At 38.3% G+C, this 16,005-nt stretch overlaps 1 protein-coding gene across 42 annotated transcripts in view; it reads left to right on the forward strand.

The window, feature by feature from the left end:
• ZBTB20 (zinc finger and BTB domain containing 20) overlaps positions 1-16,005 on the forward strand; it is a 500,505-nt gene that overhangs the window by 76,288 nt on the left and 408,212 nt on the right. For 23 of the 42 annotated variants that reach the window (XR_014510328.1, XR_014510329.1, XM_083437067.1 and 20 more), the window contains one exon: positions 11,673-11,729. The gene's annotated coding sequence lies outside the window, so the exon portion shown is untranslated. Of the gene's footprint in view, positions 1-6,502; positions 7,022-11,669; positions 11,787-16,005 lie in introns of those variants that run through there. The other 19 variants (XR_014510330.1, XM_083437066.1, XM_083437081.1 and 16 more) reach the window with 4 other exon arrangements.

The raw sequence follows: 16,005 nt of genomic DNA on the forward strand, positions 1-16,005 counted from the left end.
GACATACGACTTTCTATAACAAATATCTGAGACTTGTAGCTCTTGACGAAATCAGTAAAATCCCATTGATGAAAGTAGGAACGGTTCCTCTGGCAAACCAAAACATGCCTCTAACACTGGGTATCCCAGTGTTGTAGTTTTACAATTCAGTACACAATTGAGCTGCTGCTACCCACAGTATTCTTGTGGGCAATTATTGTGTTCATAATAAAGATATATGTTCCTGTTCATTTAGATTCCTGTAACGACAAAAAGTTGAATAAAAGGTTTTTATGTTATTTGTATCTATTGTTTTTTTTCTCCTTTGTATCCATGAGTTGTTGTTTTTTTAATTTACATTGCATTGTGAAGGAAACACCTTATCTTAAGTTTGTGGTTTACTCTACCATTCAAATTTTGCATTGGCACAAAAGGTTTGTTCCTCATCTGTGTTTTGGCTCTGTTTGCTATGAAGTTTATGTGCAAAACACTGAGAAGAATACTGAGCACAAATGTGTGCATTAAATAGAATTCATCTGTGTTCTTCTGTTGTTAACCGATTTCCAAGGGCTATTTTCAGCAGGGAGAACTGCTTTCTGTGCACAAAAACGAGCTGTTCTTTACAGATAAGTGTTCCAAACTTTGCAAAAGGTTTTGTTAGATATATTATACAAAATCGAAAACATTTTAAACAACAGTTGCGTAAGATAAAATATGTACAATACTGTGCTGTGTGCAGAATTCAGCATCCTATTGAGAATTCAAGCTAAGGGTCAAGGCTTCATCACTGAGGCCCAGCTCATATGTCATGGCAAACCACAGGCTCAGCAAACTATAACTTACTGTGAACAAGGAAGTGTGCTGGTATATGCTGCTCAAATCACACCACCCCTCTCCATACTGTGTTGCGCTGAGAAGAAGCAAACCAGCATGCCAGATTGGCATTATGGCTGAACCAGCAGCACTCACAGGGTTTTTTTGGGGGGATGTCCTTATTTGGGGGAGTTATAGCATTATGCATAGTTCCAGACAATTATATGAAATAATTTATTCAAGATGCAGAAATCTTGGTGCAGAATCTGGGTTACCTTAGTATAGATTTGTTTTATCTAGATTATAAACTACAGGCACCAAAAGAAACTAGCTAAGACAGTTTCCATTACAATATAAAGTAATTGAATTTAGAATATCAACACCCTCTTTAACCTGCCTTCATCTGCCTGTGATTGAAATTTTAACAGAAAATATGAAATGCAAAATATGTAGCAAAAAGCATATCTATTGCCTTTTTTAAAAAAAATAATAATCTAGAAAGACATACCAAAATATACAAAGTCGATTTTTATAAATCAACTTTGGCTCACTCCTTTCCACATACTACTTATTTCTGAAAGGTGCTTTCTGGTGTTAAATCTATATGGCAATTCTCTAGAATTCTATAAGGTTATATTTTATCATATTTGAGGGGGGTTTTCTATATCAGTGCCATCAGCTTCCTGACTGATATGGAATCCCCCATATATGTGTGTGTGTATTTAAATTCCACCTTTTCTGTAAAAGGGCCTTCTTTTCACAGTAGTCTGTTTTTGAGCATTGAATGAAGCATAAAAGATGTCCCGTGGACAGTTGAGAGGGATAAAATCTCCCTTTATAAACCATGGAGATTATCCTTTGATACTTGCTGTAGTGTCTGATGTGATGGGAAATGTCTGTAGAGCCCCTAGTACCTTACCCTGGACATGAAATAAATAGATTTAATAGAAAGTGAATCATGTGAGGTGGCTCGAAGTGGCCTTTCTACCCAGTTTGCTCAACTCCAGTTACTAACAGGCTTGTGACAAGAACATGAAGTTCAAGTTAATGCAGCACGCTCAATGGCTTTTCTGTAATCCCTGACCTGAATGCTTTGAGCATGTACCTAACCGTTGCTTTTTTTTTTGTTTTTTGCCAACAATTGAGAGTAGAGGAGAGAGCTTTGCACATGCACTCAGAGTTTGGCACTTCAGGAATAATAGTCTGCTCATGTCTAGAAGGACAAATAGATCTCCTTTAGAAGTGAGAAAATGGGTTATTGTGAGTGAAAGCTGCAGTATACCATTGTGTGCTCTCCAGTGAACTGTTTCCCATGACGTATGTGGCAAGAGTGCTAAAATGTCTTACCCTGCTCTATATTGGTTGCAATGAAATTTCAGAAACAACAAAATCTTCATTTGCTTATACTAAAAAATGAGTGCGCCCATGAAAAATATTTGCAAGGCTCGCCAATTCAATAATTTTGTGGTGTTAAGCACACATGGACTTGAGATTATATTTTAAAGATATATTCAAGTTTCCTGATTTTATTATGCTGTTTGTTGTTCATATTTTTTATTTCCCCCTATCTACTTGTTTAAGACAAGCTATTTTGATCCTCTGTCTTTCCAAAATGCCATTTATTTATTTATTAATAATATTCATATATGCAGTCTCTGTAATTTTTTCCTATTAATGTAAAGTTCAGGTTTTGTGCTGCTGACACATGCACATCCTTTCCAGTCTTAAATGACACAAAAGTGAATTAAGAAGGGAATTAATTAAAGTGACAGCCCAATCCCCTGCATTTTAAGTACCTCCCACTGAGGTCAGTAGAGTTTAGTTCCAAGTAAGCAGGCATAAGTTTGCAGCCTAAATGCCAATCTGACACCACTTTCCCCTGCAATAAACATGATCACAATCAATTAATTTATGGCAACTTTCAGAGGGGCACCTTGTTGGTTGCAGCAAAAATAACTGGATTTATACTGGATTTATTGTAACATGTAAACCTTATGCCACAAGATATCTGTTAGCATTGGAGCAAACAAATGCAAGTGGAAATCAATTTGTTCAATGGGGAATTCCTGATCCTTCCTCTCCTCCGCAGTCCTCTGCACTCCCCTCAAAGCTACTCCTTTGCTGGTTGAGGGACCCTCTGAAATGGCATTGGATGCAGTTTGAGGAGCTACAGTGAGAGGGGGAAATTGGAAATCAGTGGGACATTGAACAAGCTCAGGCACTTTACTTTATATTGTAAACAGCCCTGTGATCCCCAGATGAAGGGTAGTATAGAAATGTATAAATGTATAAATGAATGAATGAATGAATGAATGAATGAATGAATAGGTACTTGCCTAGGGTACCATTGGACCCATGACATCCACATATCTTTCTCCCATTTGATAACAATACTCCTTTTGAACCTTACACAGGCTCATATCTAGGAGCTGGACTTGACTTGGAGAGTTCCTGTTTAGAGTGAGCTAGAATTGATGAATACGGACTTTTGATGTTCTGATATAACTCATACCAGATTTGAACTCTCAAATGATTTGCTTGGACTGTTGTAGACCATTATTTGTCTTACGCTTTTGAACCGCCGACCCATGAGGCCAAATTTGGCCCACCAGGCCCTTTTCCTAAAACACACACAGACATGTGCCCCAGTATTGACGTCATATATGACGGTGTGGGTCTGGTAGAAATGTAGCTGGATCGGCTCTAACGCAGCTGATGTCTTTAGAAAGCAGGATTGAATACTCAGAGCATCAGTTTAGGGGATGCAAACCTGCAAATACTAAAATGTTTGCATGCTGTAACTTTCATAAAATAAAAAAAATTACCTTGCTTATTGTTCTGTTGCTTCCTGTATGGTTTGTGGAACCCTTGGACCAAAGCACTTTTGATGTGCCCCTACTGCATGACTACTCACAGTGAACAAAAAGAAGTACCGTATTTTTTGCTCTATAAGACTCACTTTTTCCTTTCTAAAAAGTAAGGGGAAATGTGTGTGCGTCTTATGGAGCGAATGTAGGCTGCGCAGCTATCCCAGAAACCAGAACAGCAAGAGGGATTGCTGCTTTCACTGCACAGTGATCCCTCTTGCTGTTCTGGCTTCTGAAATTCAGAATATTTTTTTTCTTGTTTTCCTCCTCCAAAAACTAGGTTTGTCTTGTGGTCTGGTGTGTCTTATAGAGTGAAAAATACGGTACCTCTCCTGAATACATTAAATCCCAGGCAGGTTATGGAGGAGCCAATGAAACTTTTGAACCCTGAAACAATTTATAACATGGCAAACCAATCTTGGAGACAGCAAATTCTCTGCATTCTCTTTGACATTGTTCTGAACTGGCTTGTATAATCACAACAGCTTCCTTTAAGAAAACCAAAACCTTAATGCGCCGCCACAGTGTGTGAATATAGCATCTGGATTACCTGTAGCAATTATCATTTAACATTTAAAATACTAGTTATTTTGACATACAGAGTTTTATATTTGAGGATATGTCCCCAAGCACTGCTCTTGAAGCAGAAAGAGGTAGTAGAACCCTCTGGTTGTACCACTCCATAGTATATATAGGGGGTCACTTCTTTTTTGTTTAAAGCTTCTTCACCTTAATATTATCCCCGATGCCGTAACTCTCTATTTGAATGGAATGGTTTTGCTTTGTATGGGTTTGGTTCTACATGAAGGAAGCATTTCAAAATGGTGCTCATTCCCCCAGAGTCTTTAGTGGCACATTCCATTTTGTGGCTTTAGGATTATTTCACCTCTTTAGTTAATGCTCGCTCATTCGCATGGACATGCACATGATTAAAGTGTGGATGGAAGGGGACAGAAGATGGCAAGCTCCAACCCAACAGTGTTGTGCATATTGTGACCCCCTTCACTTTCCAACCTTGTGTGATTGGGGATCATGCTTTATCTGGGCTCCCACTCATGCAAAGGGTTCTATTTGTATTCAAGTGAATGTGACAAGAAGTCCCTTGCAGAACTTCTGTTCTCAGCACAATAATAGTCAGGGATTGAACATATGTGGCAATGTGCATGGGAACACGGGGGCATAGTTTGCCTAGTGCATGGATACAGAACTCACATGTGCTTGAGCACGCCTGTTCTGTTGCCTGTGCAGAGCAGAATATCCAGTGAACACTGTTACTATGAAGAGTACATTCTTCAACATTTCACAAATATTTTCAGAATGAAAACAAGTGTTCTTACTAAGGTCTGTGGCAAGGTGATAGAGCACATGCCTTGCACGCAAAGGTCCCAGGTTCAATTCCTGGTGACTCCAGGCAAGGCTGGGAAATGAACCCCTTCCTGCCTGGAACCCTGGTGAGCCATGTGAGCCATGTGTCTCTGTGTCAACAGTGCTGAGCTAGTTGGTCTGACACAGAATATTAGGAATATAAGAACCAGTTTATGCTGAGGTCCACCTCTGAGGGTCTTCTAGCGGTCCCCTCACTGCAAGAAGTGAAGTTGCAGGGGACCAGGCAGAGGGCCTTCTCGGCAGTGGTGCCCTCCCTGTAGAATGCTCTCTCATCAGATGTCAAGGAGGTAAAGAACTACACAACTTTTAGAAGACATCTGAAGGCAGCTCTGTATCAGGAAATTTTAAATGTTTGATGTTTTATTATGTTTTTGTGTATACTTGAGCCCGTGCAGATGGTGGTGTATAAATAATAAAGTTGTTGTTGTTGTTATGAGAGAGAATATATCAGGGTGCATGCCCTTCATTGGTGAAGCATTTTCTAATGATTTTCAACCTTTTTAAGGTTTATAAAATGAATTCCTGCTTCCCTTTCTGCGAAACAGAACCTTTGAGAACAGAAAATGTCCCACCTTCAATAAAGATCCCTCACACATTTTCCAGTTGTGCATTTGAAGTACTACAATAACTACTGCAATACATGTTTCCTTCAGTTGTTATTGTACAACATCTGTTTCTGACCTTTACTAGCTTTCCCCCCATATAGCTTCTTAAGGAAATCACTTCTTCAAAATATACTTTTGCATTCTGCAGAAATATGGTGTAATGATGGCTGTACTGAAAGAATGATGCACTTGCAAAACAAGTTTGGTATGCAGAGCAAGTGGCACTTGCAAATGTTGGATACTTGAACAATGCTTACTTCTGTGCCTCGAAACACGCTGAAGTAGAAACTTGGACAGTGGCAGCGTGGAGTTAACAAAAATGCTGTGTGTGTGTGTGTGTGTGTGTGTGTGTGTAATGCTTTTCTAAAGGAATTGTTTTGCATTCTTAAAGAAAGCACGTATTTCATGCTCTAAAAGTCTGAGGTTTGTAGTTGAAAAAGATTAAGTAAATAATTCAGGATGCGACGTGTTTACCTGTTAATAATTAAGCAGGTTGGTCTGTGTACTTTTTATAGACTTTAGATTTTTATTTTATTTTATTTATTTCTGCCTCATGTGTGCTGATTTTTAAGTTAACGAATCTTCTTCCACAAGAGGAGAGAGTGGAAAGGGGGATGTAAGAATTGAACCCCACTAGCTCTGCATTGTCATGGAAATGTTATTTCTCCCACTCATTTAGCTAGAACCGAGAGCTGATAGAACCTTTTCACCCTTGACTCTGATCACAAGAATGGCTTTTTTAAAAAAATTACAACAACAACACAACCACCGCCATCTTACTGATTTTAATAATACACTTATTAATAATACATTCAGGCCCACATAAAGTAGAATTTATTGATTTTTTAGATGTTACTGTGTTATAAAAAGTTAACATTAAACGCCACAATGAACATACTAAAGGAAATTTCATGATGAGAGATACTTGTGAATTTTCTGTGTAGAAAGACAACATAAAATAAATTAAGAATATGTTGAATATCTTCACTGTCTGAAGCAAAAAAGGACTAGGACTCACCAGAAGCTGGATTAGAAATTTGCTGGGAACTTGCACTGTACTGAGTCCCTAGGAGGAAAGGCAGAACACTAATGTAACAAATAAGTGAAATACTACCTCACTGGAAAAACAATAACAAATTTCCATTAATCTTAATAGAGTCAGAATTGTGTCTCTTATCAGTTTTGCTATGTAGATATAGGATTAAGTTTTCAAAAAGGCCCTAGGATAACAGAGTATTCTGTCTTTATCCCTTCTGGCTGTGCTAGGGTAATCCAGGACTGATAGCATGAGTGAATGATATCCCCTCATCAACAAAAGCTGTACTGTGTTTCCATCTGTGGCAATTTGGCACTTCTCTTTGAGGCTGAAAGGTGGTTTGTTCTACATACTCCATTTAAAGCTTGCTTTTTATGCTATACCTACAAATACCAGGGGGTCAACTAAGGCCAGTTTGATTTTGCCATGTAAATATTCCAACCCCGCCCCCCTTCTTCCCGGCTAACTAGACACAGATAAACTGTCAACTAATTTGATATGTAACACCTAATAACTTTCAGTTACTGTTGACACAGGCTGAATGTGAAATTGCAGCTTACCAGGGAAAATGTTAGTTTCCCCCTTCACACAATTTCTACCTCAAAATGCAGGCCTTTCTTGTGTGTTTCTCTCGCTCTCTCTACACTGCTACTGTGCTACAATGATACACATAATGCAACAAAATTAGAATAAAACCTTTGACAAAATACTCTCTCCTCCCCCCTCTAAAACGCATGTGTGTGTTTTAAGGGAAGAGCTACCAAACTGGGTCTTTGAAAGCATGTTCTGAATTTATTTATTTTTAAACTGTATTGAAGTAGTTTTTAAAGGTTGCACAGAAAGAATGAAGATAGATATTTAGAAGGAGCAAATTCCACATTTCTACGTTACTGCAGCTAGTGCTTTTTTGGGAGGTGGGGGAATTAGATATTGGTACTCTCATACTGATTAAAATGTCATGGGTGCCAGGACAAAATGGCAGCTGTCGACAGCAAAAAAAGAGGTGCTGTTGCTCTACCAGTGAGTACTTTCACAAAAAAGCCCTGATTCCATTTGAAGGTCTCCATGGTACATCTTGCATTGATACGCTGTCAATTTAATGTACATAAATAAAATGTCCCACAAATTGCTCAGATTATTGCTGTGGTCTTGGTTGTAGGAAGTGTCACTTAGAAAACTTCCTTTTGCTATTCAGATTTTGTACCTTTCGACGTTTTTTTTTTTTTTAAATCCCTAGCTAATTTGGTAACAATTTATGGCTAACTATACCAAAAGAAATTGAAATAATTCAGTGGGGACTGAATGTTGGTATGTTTCGAGTTTGAAGAGCAGTAGTTTATGAGAAGAGACTTAACATGTTTTGTGTTTGTGTCTTGTACACCATACTGCCTTGTGTACTGTGTAAGACCTCATCCACACTTTTGCTTGTTCTGCACCTAGAGAGCACAGGCCTGAGTGGTTTTTTGTTTGCCCCACAGCTTTCCTCAGGGAAAACCCGATTGCTATTTGGTCCAATTCAGTGGTAAACTTCAGGTTTTCCTGGAGGAAAGTGGCAGGGCAAACGGAAGTGTGGGCAAGCGGTGGGGACAATTTAACAGTTGTATAATCCACAGCCCATGATTCAACTAGATTTAGACCTGTTTCGATGCTCACAATGCTTGAATATGGCTACAGCGTGAATCATGATGTGAGGCTCTGCCTACTGTGATACGCACATTTTCAGTGTTTTGGTTCCAACTAAATTTGTGTTACATGTCGACTATTTTCAGGTGTGTGTGTGTGTATAATATGTCGATATATGAACCATATTGTGCTCTTCTTTATGCCTTCTAATAAAGCTTGGTAGGGATGGTGATAGGGGAGAGAAAAAGTTGTAACTACCTCTTTACAACCATAGTGGCATCTCACTTATATCTAGGGCAAATTTAAATAACACATTAGTACTTGAAGTTAAAGGTTAAGCTTATCTCCATTTCTCTTGGTCAAATTGCAGTATGCTGAAAAAACTTTTTATCAGTGTAGCAGGTAAAGGTCAGAAGTACTTGCCATTTAATTACGCCACTCAACCTTATTTTTGGCAGTAGTTAATGTAAAAAAAAAAAAAAAAACGAAAAGAAAACCAGGCAAGTTTTTATTTGGTGTGTTGGTTTTTTAAGTGCCATTTAGCCTGTTGGTTCCGTTTGTGTTAAAGAAACGCTAGGGCTGCATCTGCACTATGCATTTACATTTTTCCAGTATTCCAGTGTCCCATGGGAAAACACATTTGAAATTGAGGGAGTTTCCAGGACACTTTGTCAAGTGAAATGGGGGCAGCTATCAGTTATCCAAAGAAAGGAGTGAGCAAAATAAGCTGGGCTTTTGCAAGCCTTTGGGTGAGCCTAGAATAATTCTCTGAAGTTATGTTTACTCTAACTTGTGACTGGTGCATGTGTAAACATTTTTTGGTTACATAACTTGTTTATTTTGACAGTCTTTCTGTGCCATTTAATTTTTGTTTTTCCCTATGTGTGCCTTGGTATTGCTTACTTTAGTAAAAATTCATTTTTTTGTTAGCTAATATTTTGATTAACATCTAAATATACATCTATATGTACATGGTGACACCATTTAGATATGATCAGCTATCTCAGACTTTTTGAAGTTAAACATCTGAATGCTTCAGACATATCTTTACATTACATTTTCTAACTGTTACATAGTTGAGTGAGCATAATGTTGAAATTGTGTATCTGTATGCATGTTTTGAATTAAAAACTCTATGCTTTCCATCCTGGGTTTGGAGCTGAAAAGACTGCCTTAAATGACAGGGAAATGTGACCTTCTTTTGGACCTCAATACCATTTAACCATGGTATCATTCTAAGTCTGTGAGTTAGGGTTGGGATCACTCAGCTGCAGTGGTCCTGCTCCTCTCTTATGGGAATAGATCTATCTAATGCTTCATGGTTTGACTGCATTCAGACAGCATTTCGTTCATTCTTAAGTTCGTTTCTTTATCTGTTCATTTTTGCATTTTATGTGATCTTTCACATGATGCAAAGGCCATTTCTGGAAATCTCGTAGAATCTAGTGGAAGTTTAGCACCCATTTCTGCCTTCCTTGTTTCCCGGAAAAAAATACGTTTGCAACTGCATTACCTTGGAAAATTGTGACAGTTTTACATTTATGAAATTTGGAGGACTATAAAGGCATAGAGTCCTTTCCCACCATTTAAATTTTAGTGTGACATGTCAGTATATTGATTAAAAAAGCCACAGTTCCATTACACCAAGGTAGTGCTATGTAAAAGGCGTGCTAGAAATTGGGGCGGAACTGCTATCATTATAACCAATAAACCCAACACAACAAAACCCATGTCTGAATGCAGCCTTAGTCTTGTCTTCCAAGCTGTTCATCAAATTGCTGAGAGAGATCGTCAGAAATCTGTGGTTCGGTGTCACAGTGAACATATTTCCACTTCCTCCAATCAGAAAATCAGGACATGACCTTGACTTAAGCCCATCCCTTCTCACTCAGGCCCCATCTCCTCTCTCTTGGCTCCCTCCCTCGGGGCTCAACCCTGCCCCATCCGGAAGCTAGTGCTGCTTCCGGAAGGCGAGAATGTAGCACCAAAGAAAGTGAGTCTTTTGGTTCCGCAGGAGCCAAAATGGGACATCCCAGGATGGAATCAGGAGCTGGGTGTGTGTTTCTGTAAATTCGGGGTGTTACGCTTAAAACAGGACAGTTGCGCGGTATGTAAATAGATTGCCTGGATGTGTTTATTCAGGCAGTTTTGTGCTGGATGAAGAGAACACATTCAAGTTCAGCCTGGGCAGAAAGAAGGTATTCATGGTGAGGATTGTAATGACTCCAGAGTTAGATGTTTTGGATGGGGCCACCCTCCCACTTAAGGATTAGTTGTGAGCCTAATAGTTAAATGGAATTTCTTGGAAAAGCTGCAGGTCTGGATCCAAAGAATGGCACAATTATTTCACAATGTGTCCAAGGAAGGGTTCAACTTGTGTTCCTCAAATAGCATTTTTCTATGCTGCATGGCAAACATTTTTGAAACTGAGGAGTTTCACAAGTAGTTTGTGATGACATGGGGTCTGCTTTTCAAAGTAAAAAACTTGTTTAAAAAGCCACTCAGCACAAACAGGACCCATGGCACACCTAAAACAGTTCTTACTGTGTAATTCTAAGCTTCTCACTGCAAAATCTCTTTTATATAGACTTGACTTAGGACTTATCTTCAAATTTTCTAACATAATTTATATATTAGGATTGTATTAATTTTATCTGAAAGTAAGTTCCAAAAGAATAAAGTTAAAAAATAATAATTTTACCCTTTTACTTTTGGCTGTGTGCTTTTAAAATAATAATCCTTACGGAATGAAAGAAAAAAAAAACTTCTAATAACTTCTTAAGTTCACACTTGAGACATTTCTGAAGTTTCACCAGTTAATACAAAGCCATTTGTAACTTACAGAAATTCTAAAAGCATTAGACACTTGGTTTTTTTAAAATAGATTTTTTAAAATGTGCAATTTTTAGCTCCTAAATTATTAAAAGTATTTACTTGCAACATTCCTCATAAATGCATCTCTAGGCTAAGAGAGAGTGGTAAAATGTTCATTATTGCAGGCAATTACTTTTGTTCTTAATAGAGAAAGAAACCTCACTTTTACTGAAAAATGAGTGGCAATTTTATCCATGGATCTATTGACACTTCCATATTGTGATGCCATATGTAATTTCTCCCCCCCCCCAAAAAAAAAATATAAAGGCAGTATGGTGACTATTAGTGTCATACTTGCGTGCTTGTCACCTGCACTGTAACTGTGAATGTTTGGGTGTTTTGTCTTATTTAAACAGATGGCTATATGTTGATGTATATACACAATAAGGTGCCTACTTACAGCTAAATGCTTAGTCACTTGAATGTTATGAAAATGAAAGACGTTCGAGAAGATCACTAAACACAAGTCTTTTCTTTTCTTTTCAGCAGCACAGAAAAGAAGTGTTAGGAATTGCTTTTACCCCCTTTGGTATCCGACGAAGAAAGGTAACATTAACTTGAATATTGAAAATAATTAAGAAGTTATTAAAACTTCTAAATGCTGTGTGGTTGTTATAGTCCTGTTAGGGTTTGTTTGTTTGTTAAAAAGACTGTGTGTATTGGGTACAGAGGCAATTTAAAATGTCAGGGACTGACCACAAAAATCTTAATCTCGAGATGGTAGAGTTCTCCCCAATGCACCCTGGATTAATACACAGTTGTACCTTGGAAGTTGAACGGAATCCATTCTGGAAGACCGTTCGACCTCCAAAATGTTCGAAAACAAAAGCACGGCTTACGATTGGCTGCCGGAAGCTCCTGCAGCCAATCGGAAGCCCCGCCGAACATTTGGCTTCCAAAAGAACGTTCGGAAACCGGAACAGTCACTTCCAGGTTTCAGTCGTTTGGGAGGCAAAACATTTGAGAACTAGGCTGTTCGAAAACCAGGGTACAACTGTAGTAATGATCAAAGTTCCTCCCCCCCCCCAAAAAAAAATCAGGAGACCTTGGGTCATCTTTTTGTGTCAATCCAAGACAAAAGAAATATGACCCAGTCCTTGTCTTTTTAAAGGAGCCCCCTATTCAGTGTATTAGCAGTGTAGTGGAGGTCTTTGCCCTCACTTTTAAAAAAGGCACACTATGAGGACTTTGCAAAATGAAGTCAGAAAAAAACTCTTAATATCATAATTTTAAAAATAAGAGCATTCAAATTATTGTAATGCTGGCTGAAATGAGCACTGACATCATAGTCCCTTGAACATATATGCCCATTATTCCATTATAATCACAGAATTAAAAGCAGCAGACCTGGCTAGTTTCCTGTATGGTGTAATTATACATGTTTCAGAAGTTATTTGGAGTACTGAATCTTGGACAGGTGATTTTTAAATTATTTGCAGCATTGCAAATTTTTGTTAAATGTCTCCCACACTGCTACAACTTCAATTTTTAAGCATTCGTTTTTTTGTTTCTTTCTTCAATAGAATGTGTTTACTACTAGAAATAACTTAAATTTTGAATTTTGGAGGCATTTATAGAATAGGGATTGAACTAATATGACAGCTTTCACTGGAAATGTGATGTAAATTATGTTGGTCAAGCATAAATCCACTGAAATCAATGGATTTCACCTCCCCCAGTTCATTTCAGTTTACTCTTCTCTTATATAAATATATATAAGACATACAAACATAATTCACCTAGCTCACATATAATGTGGAACCACAGTTTATCACTGCGTGAATGAGCAGGGAGGAGCCTGGGCAAAGCCTGAGGCTCACCTGCCTCTCCCTTTTCAAGACCCCATAGTCCTGCAGTGGCCAGGGCACCTAGGCAGACCGAGTTTTTGGTTTCCTGAGCCTTCAAAATGAAGTGCTTTCCACACTATCTCACCAGTCTAGTAGCATGAGGAGCACACTAAGTGGGAGGCTGTGAAGTGCAGGAAAACCACCCTTATTCAGGCCAGAGAATTAACTCTGTAGAAATTCCACTTTTCCAAAAGGGGGAGTTGACCAAAGGCAGAGTTCATTTCTAACCCTTCTCAGGACTAGTAGCTCAGTACAAGCTCTTCCTGTCTTTCCCTGTGGGATCCACTGCCTTCTCGTGCCTTGTGGGAGGAGTATATGAGTCCAAGGCTTTGTTTGGGCTCTTTCTTGTGGATGGACTTAGCACCACTGAACCTTGGTTTAGTGTGTTGTGCAAATGAACTGTACCCTTTTATGTATTCAGCCTCTCCTCCGTTTTGCCTTTGAAATATGAAATGATGAATTTAGGCAACCACAATACTTGCATCGGCATCATCCTTCAGTCTGGAAAGTCAGCCCCCTGTCCTCAAGTAAGGGGCCACCCTTAGATTATTTTATGTCAATCTATTGAAAGCCATGGATCAGCTTTATTAGTCATCACTGAAAAAAATGTGTGTGAGATTGTGTAAGCAAAATAATAATATCCATTGCTAATATTGAAATGCACAATCCGTTCATAGGTTGTTAGGAACATTTTATTTTGATTCTTGTGTTATATATTGTTTTATGAATTGTCCTTTGTTGAAGGATGGCTTAGAAATGTTTAAAATGGTATGTGTGTATAATTTATCTCCCTTTGTATTTACATAAAGGTGGGGAGCATAGCTAGCAGTAGATAAGAGCACATTTTTTGTTCATTTTTGCCAAGTGGTGCAGAGGAGAACATTAATTAGCTAAAGTATTGGTTGTAACACTGCTTGAAAACAAATAATTAAGTACTGCTCTTTAGTAGGTTTATGCCTACTAAATGTAGCCCTAGGAGTGAAATTTTCTGAAGTCCCATTTAAATAAAACATCCCAATGATCCTAGATGCCAGTAAAACCTTAAGGTTCACCTCTAGCACCTGAATTATGTGTTGATATGAAGAAGTTGGACTCTTGTTTATAATTTCTTAGAATTCCACAGCCCAGCTATTTTTATTTAGTTTCCTGAACATTATTTTGATTTAACTGTGTAAGAGATTCACATTTTTTTTGTATCCACGAACAGTACATTCAAGTGCAGAATGTTAAAACTGTCAGCAATCTTTAAATCAAACTCCTGCAATAATGTGCATTTGAAACTCCAGCAGCTCACCAATTTGGCACCAAGCTTGCTCAGGATAGTGTAAAACTGTTAAACCTCTTTCTCGTCTTTCATTCCCTTTCCATTATTTGGATGTAATTACTGGAGTGGGGCTGTGGGGCTTGAGAATTCATATAGCAGAAGTAGAGAGAGGAAACTGCAGGGAAACTATAAATCTGTGTGTAATATTGAGCTGCAATGTATGCTGAATGCTAGGAGATAGCTGTCATGTGAGTGTTTAGGGAAGAAGGCGTCTAGTTTTCCCGACTCTTCTAATCAACCTTTTCCATGACTTTCAAGCTTTCAAGCCTGCGGGGATGGAAAATGCAAACTCCTAATTCCACATGCTTTTTCAGTTTAATTTTTATGGGTCTTACTTTGTGTTTAATTTCCTATACTGTTAATTAAAGGAGCCTTAATGAGTACAATCAAATGGACAGACAGGACTTTTACAGCTTCAAGTTTAAAATATGGAGATATTTTAAAAGTTGGATGTGTATTTATTGCCTCAGCTACATTTCTGTTTTTACTAACTTCTTTAAATAAAAACAAAAACAAGAGACCATTAATATCAACCAATCTCGTTTCCCTTTCCCTTTCTTTTATTTATAATTCCTCCAACAAAAAAGTATGACCTGCCTGTTTGTGTACCCATTAAATAATATAATGCAGAAGCCAAATATAACAATTGGATGGGATATTGGGCAGGGTTGTGAGCAAGATTTTAAATGAGGCGAAACAAAAAAAGTGAGGAGTTCTGTGAAATGTTATCCTAACTTTGATTATCTATAAATCCATATATTGCACTATATGCTGAATAATAGGAGAAATCAGTAATATCTTTTGCTGTAACCTTCATCCACTATGGTTAATTTGGTCTTTCTGTACGGTGTGTGTTTTTAATTGACAGCACTTTGCTTTCACTGTAACTTTTCAAATTTCAGTGTGTTTCCTTTTTAAAATCTGCTTCCTTCCATGCACATATATCGTATAGAGTATTCCAATTTTTTTGGGGGGGGGGTTTCATTTATGTAGCCAAAAAGGCTACATAAGGAAGGTATCGTCAGACTTGGGGAACCTCAAAAGTTTACAAAAGTACAAAAATCTTCAGAGGCAACTCTGAAACTCAAGCAACCTGATGAAACTGAGAGTGCTTGGTGACTGTGGAATATTCACTGACAGTTGGTAGGAAGAATGGAAAACCATGGTTTGGGAGGCATAATGGAATAGAGTGGCTGGAATTCTGAACAACGGCACTTCATGCTGCAACCTTTTGTTGCAGGTCTTGAAACTGAATTGAAATGAATTGAAACTGAAATACTTTATTGTCACTTGTACAACTTGTATACAGTGAGATTACATGAGCACCCCCCCACTCAGCTCTCTTAGACTTAATTCCCCTCGTTTACTTACGCACACCCACCAAACCCGAAAGTCAGTTGCCCTGTTGTTATCTTTTCATTCAGCAGCCTAACAGCCCACGGATAGAAGCTGTTCTTTACCCTGTTGGTGTGACTAATCATGCTTCTATATCTTCTGCCTGAGGGCAGGAGATCAAGAAAGTGCTGGCCACCCTGAGAATTTTCCTCACTCTCCTGAGGCAAAGTTCTTCTGCTATTTCATCCATCGGATTCACGGAACATCTTGTGCTGTATTCACCACCTTCTGTAGGCACTTCCTATCAGATGATGTC

The sequence above is a fragment of the Podarcis tiliguerta genome (genome assembly GCF_965153285.1).
Source record: "Podarcis tiliguerta genome assembly, chromosome: 4".
NCBI lineage: Eukaryota > Metazoa > Chordata > Lepidosauria > Squamata > Lacertidae > Podarcis > Podarcis tiliguerta.